The sequence below is a fragment of the Trachymyrmex cornetzi genome, unplaced genomic scaffold (genome assembly GCF_001594075.2).
Source record: "Trachymyrmex cornetzi isolate Tcor2-1 unplaced genomic scaffold, Tcor1.1 scaffold539, whole genome shotgun sequence".
Taxonomy (NCBI): Eukaryota; Metazoa; Arthropoda; class Insecta; order Hymenoptera; family Formicidae; genus Trachymyrmex; species Trachymyrmex cornetzi.
The window spans coordinates 93288-102766 of record NW_017299849.1 but is presented as its reverse complement, the minus strand read 5'-3'; positions in this window follow the sequence as shown (position 1 = coordinate 102766).

The window sequence follows — 9479 nt, the reverse complement described above, 5'->3', positions numbered from 1 at the left end:
ATATATATATATATATGTATAAAAATGAAATTTTATACTCTCCTAATATTATTAAAATAAATGAGGACTTCGGAATTTTTAAAGTCAAAAAACTTTATTTGAGAAAAGATTAAAAAAATTTATTTTTCAAATTTTCCAAATTAAAAAGAATTTTAGATTTAAAAAAAAAATAATTGTTCTAAATTAAGGCGATCTTTACGGTAACAATGTATTACCGTAATATTTATTCTAATAATTCTAGTAATTCCAAAACAAACTATCAATAATCTCGATTAATGTAATAACGTTTTCCAATGTGATGATTCACTAACGCAAGTAGAATACAATTTTATTCGTATTCGTAGTTTCATAGAATGTAAGCAATGTTACGCGGGAAATAATGTGTCATTGTGCTGCCGATAAATGAGTACGGAATTAATACGATTGTAATTATGCATGATATTTCACGTCATTGTAAGAATTATTTCGTTCAGCGATACCAATGTGGAAGGAGGATGATATCGATTCAAATAATTTTGTCGAAATCGATGTTGCCTTATCGCGGTTGATTGCAATTTTAATTGTAGATATTTTGTAAAAGAACTTAACAGTATTTATTTTGCACATTTCTGAACGTTATATCCTTGATTACATTTTAAAATTTACTATAAAAAGTAATACTAAATAGCGTTAAATCTTGACGAATTTTTAACAAAAAAGAAATTTATACAAAATTTATACAAAAATATTATTAATTATCGAGATTTGTTTTGATTGAATATGATATTAAAGATTTCTCGATTATCTTTTTATCTAATATTATTTTAACAAACGTTAATATAGAAATAAATTTCAAAATTAAAGTAGAAAATAAATAATACAATAAATATCTTAAAATTTTTTTATGTGTTTCAAAATTAATGATATATAATTATAATAGATGTGCATGTAACTAATTTTGAATTTGCAAATGTAAGTAAATTGAAAGAAAATTTGTTAAAATGTATTTAAAAAATGCAAATTCTCTTTTGCATTCTACTTCAGAATCCACAAAAAATGAAGTACTATTTGTTTATTATTTAATCATTCTTAATTATTAATCATCTCTTATTCACACCGCCGTAAAATATTTTGCAGTTATATTAAAAAATAGAAAAATAAAAAGGAACTGTTAATATTTGTGTCACTGAAGTGACTCTTCATGCCTGCTTGCCGACGCCTTTAGACGCAGTCTGTCTGACACGGGTATCTTCCCCGGGATTACATGCCCCACTCGCGCTTGTAGCGCACGTTTAATATTCAATATCTACACCAGCAAGATCCAAGATTTCGAGCCCGAGATATTCATTCCGCCGTATGTGCTCGTGCGAAGGATAAGTACTTACGTATTCACCCGATTACGTATATGTACCGGCGTACCGTCGTAAAAAGTCCTCCAAGCCACAGATGCGACCTGCTTTTTATTCGGCTCGGTAGATCGCTTTTTGAATATTTCGCGTGGACGTCGTACGTGGTCTGCAGGTGCTACGGAATCGTAGCTGCGATACAATCGCGAGGAATAAAAAAATCGATAAGCAGTGAATTGTCTCTCATGAAGAATTTTATAATGCGTAGTATAGGTAAAGCGTAATATAAAATGTGATATTCATAATATAAAATGTAATATTAGCCAAAGAAGACACAAATACAAAAGATACTGCTATGCCGGATTATATTTGTCTCTATTTGGATGCGAAATGCCTATCTACCTTTTTTCATGTTTACTTCTAAGCTTAGCGACGATTTTACGCTGTAGAGAGTTTTCTTTGTGAAATATTTATATAAAAATTCAATTAAAAAAATGTATACACGTGGTGTACTTGATTATTATGTCGTTGACGAATAAACAAGAATACTTACCCGGCAAAAATGTTTTATATATAATTATATAAAATTATATAAAATTATATATAAAATATGTCCGTATATATAACATTTTTTCCTGGGTAGTTTTTCCACTCTCAACTCTTCAGATACATTATGACAAAGGTTTTTTTTTTAACTTTGATGGTTTAAAGATACAATTCGGTACGTTTCAAATCCAATCGTATAATAAATTTATATACATATATGTGTGATTTAGTTTTCCATGTAAAAATATCGCAGTATACTGCATACAAAAATGAATTTAAACGTGTAATATATAGGCTAAAACCAGGAAATATAGAATAGGCTGGTGTTATGAAATAGTGACTAATTTTTTAAACAAAGCATTGCAATCTAGCGGCAATTGCTGAAAGTTGTTGCAATTGTTACCAAACTTGTCATAACAAACAATGAGTTCAGTTTGAGAAAACGTTTCATCACAATAAACATTTATTTATTTTCGTTGCATCAAGAGATTCGACAGCTTTTTCTAAAACTGAAGGTAAGTTTCCAGTTTTTTTTTCTGAAACTAAAGGTAACTTACCTTTAGTTCTCACAAACTGAAGGTAAGTTTGTTAATGCCTATAGATGCTTTTAATAATGTTACATGAACAATATTATGCAGATGAATTACGATTTCTAACTTGTTTATTGCTATATGGAAAGACTTTGTTATATGACGACATGCAGATAATATGGAATACACAGAAGGTTGAGAATATACAATAGGTTCAATACTATTAGGTATTAAACTTAATTCCTGCCGTTTTTCGTCTCCAAAATTGATTTATTTTGAAGGGAAGATGAATGAATTCCTTAATCAAAGTAATTTCCTCCATTTTCTACTTTATTACTAATTAATAATACTTTATTAATAATACTTTGATTAAGGTATTTCCCTCCGAAACAAATCAATTTTGGAGATGAAAAACAGCAGGAATTAAGTTTAACACCTAATAGCAACTTATTCGTGATTAGGTAGGTTACTTTATAGGATGTATTCCACATATTACCAGCTTTTATTTGTGTATACTATAGATTATAGGTTATATTCCATATTACCACCGACGGGATATCTACTATTAAAGACTAACATTCTTATGGGAGTTCACATCCTTGTAACCTAACCTTGTTAATATTGAAGTGATTCAGAATAGAAACCTGATAATATTGTACTAATTTTATAATTTATTAGTTTTGTGGATGCGTTTATCGGTATACGTGTAAAAATATGCATTTAAAACTCAATAATTTCGATTTTTTTAAAATTGTAATTTCAGTATTATCTCTCATCAAAGTTTGATCACCTAACTGTAGAGAAGAATATTGTAATTTTGCGGCAACATAAAATACTATAGCTTTACAAGTACGCATATTTATTTATAGAGTATTTATATAATAAAAAATCATGAATTTAATAATGTATTAACTAAATATTTATATTAATATTAGCAAATTTATATTAATTGTCGATAATGTCAGCGTTCTTTAATTACCTTCGGGCCCTTGGGGCCCTCTTTATACCACCGAAAATTTGTTCAGGGTTGACAGTATTTAATAGTATCTCGTCGGTGATATTACCAATTTATTTGCCAGCTTATATCTAATGATGCTGTTATATTTTCTGTATTATTGTATAATAAAAATGTGAATTATTTTTAATTATTTTTCTTGATTGTTTTACATAAATTAATTAATTTGAACTTTATTTATTGTGTTATTTATTACTATTACCTAAATTTCACAGGTATTCCATATTATATACTATTTTTTAGACTCCCCCCCTATTTTCACACTTTTATTTTTTTGTTAATATTGATGTTGGACTTAAATTTTGGCGAATTTTATTAATTGAGTGTTGTAGTTAACATATTTCTCAAGAGTTCTATGTAAATATAAAATCTTCATGTGCATTCATATCGGAGCAATGTTAATTTAAAAAACGCTCTTTCACATTACCTGCTTTTATTCTATAATTTATATTTATATGGAAAACTATTTGTGAAGACGCTAATTACTACATACTTTATATCGTAAGTGCGGTATTTAGAATACCCGAAACAATTTTTTAATTCTACAGTTATATTTTTTATTAGTTATATTTTTTAATATAGTTATATTTTTTATATTTTTATTAACACATCATGTTATAGTTATATTAGTCATCTTCTTATGAGATAGAATAGAGGTCACTAATTATTTTTTGTGGAGGATTTCCGTTTTAAGAACTTGCCAGACTTGCGCAGTCCGGCAAAAATAGTGACTCAAAGTCAGGTCCTACAATCATACAAGACTACACTATAAATTAAAAAACATGATTTTATTTTGTTTTATTATATTTATTTTTTTATTTCCAGTGTGAGAAATGATATATTTGATTTTGAATGATTTGTCTGTTTGTAGTAAAGATGGTGCAACCGATCCTCTGCTTAAGGACCTTGAGTAGGAACCACATTGAATCGTGATATCAGAAACAAGAAATGACATTAATTTTTATTACGTGCCATTTGGAAATAAAGACAATTTGGATAAAATAAAACAATGAGATCGCTTTAAAACAATTGTAAAAACGGATAAAGGCTATCTTTATTCTTCCTAACTGTGAATAATTGTAAAATGTGATAAAAGTGCTTTAATTTATTCAATGCGCATGCGTAGCCTATTTTCACTTACACGTGCACATTGTTTAATTTTACTCAAATTGTCTTTATTTACAAATAAATATGAAGAACCACGAATTATAATGCTAATGGACGTATAGTTGTATCATCTGGTCAAAGATGTTGTAAAAGAGACGAAATACATATAGAAAAAATGATTAATGTTAAATAATAATTGTAATGTACAAATGAAGATATATCTATAACAATATTAGGTGTACAACTTTGCTTCCGCCGTTTTCCTATAGATGGCTTTAGCGGTAAGTGGTGATCGAAATAAATAGATCATAGATGTCATACAATAAACTTGGGCATCTGTAAACGCGTAACCCCATAGAAACATTAGTTTTCATCATAAACAATATATTTATATTTTTTGACCGTATATTTGAGAAACTCAATTAATACTAGAATGTAACTGCCTATTACGGTCGGAGCTGGATCTTCGTTGCTTTAAATAATTCAATCTTGAATTACTAACATATATTATATATATACTTGCATATATACCATATTGTAGTCTTTTTCAAACTGCGCGCCGAATTGTTTTTCCGGATTAAATAAACGCAATTAAAACTACTCTAGTAATAGCGAATTAAATTGACAAGTAATTTTTAATAATTTGATGCTACCATCAAGCATCATATATTATAAAGATGTTAATCTATAAAAACTATTAATAAATTTATTGCGAAAAATATTACCTCGGCCGGGACTTGAACCCGGATCTCTTGTAAACCGTACGAGCGTCCTGAGCCATTAGACTACCGAGGCCTTAGTAATATTCTTCGCAATAATCGGTATACTAAGGAAACAACATCTTTCTTTCAGGCGACGTAATCTAAACAATATATTTATATTTTTTGACCGTATATTTGAGAAACTCAATTAATACTAGAATGTACTGCCTATTACGGTCGGAGCTGGATCTTCGTTGCTTTAAATAATTCAATCTTATTTAAAGCAACGAAGATCCAGCTCCGACCGTAATAGGCAGTTACATTCTAGTATTAATTGAGTTTCATCATAAAGTTATTCTCGATTGAAAATGTCAGTTTACGAGCCAAATGCTCGTCATTTGCGGGAGGTTTTAATTTTCTGCTTTAATATGAAGAAATCTGCGGCTGAAACTCATCGAATGCTCTCACATACTTATGGTCAGGCAGCTATTAGTGAAAAAACGTGTCATGAGTGGTTTCAACGCTTCAAGAACGGTGATTTTGATGTCGAAGACCGGCATAGCGGAAGAGAGAAGGTTTTCGAAGATGCAGAATTGAAGGCATTACTTGATCAAGACTCGTGTCAAAATCAAGAAGAATTGGCACGATCATTGGGAGTGCCTCAACAAGTCATTTCAAAACGCCTCAAAGCCATGGGAATGATTCAGAAGCAAGGAAATTGGGTGCCGTACGAGTTGAAGCCGAGAGATGTTGAACGGCGTTTGTTTGCTTGTGAACAGCTGCTTGAAAGGCAAAGACGGAAGAGATTTCTGTATCGCATTGTGACTGGGGACGAAAAATAAGTTCATTACGATAACCCCAAGCGTAGAAAATTATGGGGAGTTCCCGGCCATGCTTCCACGTCGACGGCTAAACCAAATATTCACGGCTCCAAGGTCATGCTCTGTATTTGGTGGGACCAGCTCGGCGTAGTGTATTATGAGCTGTAAAAACCGACTGAAACAATCACAGGCGATCGGTATCGAACGCAATGCGTTTGAGCCGAGCATTGAAAGACAAACGGCCACAATACAACGAGAGACACGATAAAGTGATTTTGCAGCATGACAATGCTCGACCCCATGTTGCGAAAGTGGTCAAGACATACTTGGAAACGTTGAAATAGGAAGTCCTACCCCACCCGCCGTATTCTCCAGACGTTGCTCCCTCTGACTATCACTTGTTTCGATCAATGACATACGGCCTGGCTGACCAGCACTTCCGGTCTTATGAAGACGTAAAAAATTGGATTCGTGGGTCGCCTCAAAAGATGACCAGTTTTTTCGACGCGGGATTCGTACGCTGCCCGAAAGATAGGAGAAAGTCGTGGCCAGCGATGGACAATACTTTGAATCATAAATGTATAACCAGTTTTTTATAATAAAGCCTCGAATTTCGGAAAAGAAACGGCGGAAGCAAAGTTGTACACCTAATAACTTGGTTTTGATAATGTAAAATATTATTTCTACAAGCTGAAATAATACTAATTGCACTAACAATGTATGTGTATTTTTACTCTAATAAATTTTTTATACCAAATATTACAATTACTGAAAATAGTTCTATTACTTCATATATCGTCATACACTACTGCAATAGTAACACTACTGGCTTAGCAGTGACACTATTGTGTATCAATGCCCATAAATATAGCATTATTTTTTCTATTTATTGCTGTTTCATGAAGGACCGTAAAAATATATTTGTAAGCCCGCGATCTGTCATTAATCCCTGACGTAATCTCTGAGAGCAATGTTAAAATAATGTACTTTAAGATTTTTATATATTACTTTGTATTTTCCTTTTTTAGAACAAGGTTTCAAAAAAGCAATACCCGGATATTGTAGTCACTTCACTTAATGATTAAAATTACATTTTTGACGAAGCGGGAAGCTTTACTGACTAACTTTTACTGATTGACTTTAGAATTCGCCTTGTCAACGAGGACGGATATTGCGCGATATCAAATTACAATGGAATTCGCTAAATCGCGAAAAAGTTTAGTCGCCGATTGTAACGTCCGGTGCGCCTACAATATAGCGCCTCGTCCGTTTACCAAGCGAGCGCGAGCACGGAATACAGCGAACCAATATAATATGTGCCGACTATAAGCGCGTTCAGCTATAGGCCAAGCCACCAAAACCGTTGCGATCGAACGCCGCGCACACTGCGCCTGCGCCAAAGTATAAATGCTGAAAACGATGCAAGAATGTACTTTTACGAGAAAACACCATTAACACGAAGTAGGGAATAATTAAGGTAACAACCGACCTCGACGTAACTGCAGGGAAAAACCGCAGACCTGCGGAAAAATTATAAAAACGCATAACGCCAACACAATGCATCGCCGCGCAACCCTGAATACACCCACCGGTCACAAAAGGCCTCTGAATGCGAACGAAATCATCGCGAATAAAATCGCAGCGCAAGTAACTTAAAAAAAGCCTTAAACAAACACCCAAATTCCACGTGCACAAAGAACGAAAGATCCGGAATAACACAGAAACGTACGATGAAAAAACGCGCAAGGCACAAATGCAAGTTCTACCGCAACGGGCTGCAGCACGCGACGACCAAACGCGCCAATACGAATCTCGCGACTCCCGCAGTAAAACAAAGTGCGCAATCTAACCAAAATCCAATTATTATTAATGCAAATCACTAATAACATAATCAGCAAGTAATAAAGATTTCGCAATAACACGAGGACGTGAACATCCCCTTACCGCGAGGGGTCACGATGTTAACAATATTTAAACGAGCGCGTTCACAGACTCGGTTCCTATTCATTCCTATCCACCAAAAGCTAAGGTAGGAATACCGCGCTTACATTGAGCGCAAGCGACTTCCCATGTAACCTCAAAAATCCGGCCTTAACCGTGCGCCTCCCCAGGCGTCGTTAAAGCCATCCTTACCCGTGACTCTAAGCGCGGCTCGTGCAGGCGCGCTGACGAGCCACATTTCCACGTGGAGCTCAAACGAGCGCCTTCATCGGCGTCGAGGCCTCCACAACCTTCCCCCCTTTTTTCGTTTGTCTTATTACGTTTATACCAAATAATAAATTCGCGTAATTATAATATAAAAATAATAGAAACATAAATTCATATCTCTCACTTTTACCCCTTCCAGATCCTTCACAGAAACGGAGAGGGTAGATAGAGCGAGTGTATGATGATCATACATACAGTTGCCCTCTCAAGAGATTATAATCTCCATGTTATGAGTGCCTACAGCACGCATGGGGGCGCTAATAAAATCTGAAAACTCCTCTAATTCTCCGATTTATTTTCTCTCCGAAGGACCTCGAAGGAAACGACATAATATCAAAGCCTTCCCAGAATCTCCGATAAATTACGAAGATTTTGTGCCTTTACGAAAGGCACTGGTGACAGTAGCCTGCCCCCGTACGCGTAAACAGTTATCGAAACATCGCTCTGCAGAAGCTAATGCTTCGCCCCGCGCGCCCCGCTCCGCGCTCGCGCTACACACGATTTGTGCCGCGTCTCGAAAGACAACAAGCCCGATAAACACGCGACTTCGGACGTGACACCGATAATCGATTGCCCGACCTCGCTGCGCCGTGCAGTCAAAGAAAAGTTGACGGTATTTCACACTTGGCGATATTTCACCGGTCGACATATCGCAATGTTACCGTCAACACTTATCCCAGAGTAGCACGATTCTGTTGGTAATCATTTCTGGCCGAGCAAATATTACTCGGAGGAACGGTTCATTCGTAACATTTCGGTTTTGGTTCCCTGGAGGATTTAATCGCTGTACTTTCGATCAACAGCGTCAGAGACGACGGAGCTCCAATGAAACTGCTTAAATGAAGATCAATGGATTAATGAAAGAGATTATGGATTCATATGTAGACAGAAAGAGAACGTAAAAGTATTTCCTGCTAGATTACATTCGTTAAGAATGCAAAATATATAAATGAAATGTGTTACATAACTCGAAATAATTAATTTTAAGTATTTAATTAAATAAAAATATAAAATTTTTAATACCAATACATAATTTTCTAACTTTTTCTAGGGAAACGTAAGAATATAAGTCAGTGTAATTTGTTCTTACATCATTGAGTCATATACAGAACATTTTATTAATTTTAATGCCTCTCATACATTTTTCTTATAGTCATACATTTCGTATTGCAATTATGTTATATCTATATTTTTGTTATGTGATCGTATATATATATATATATATA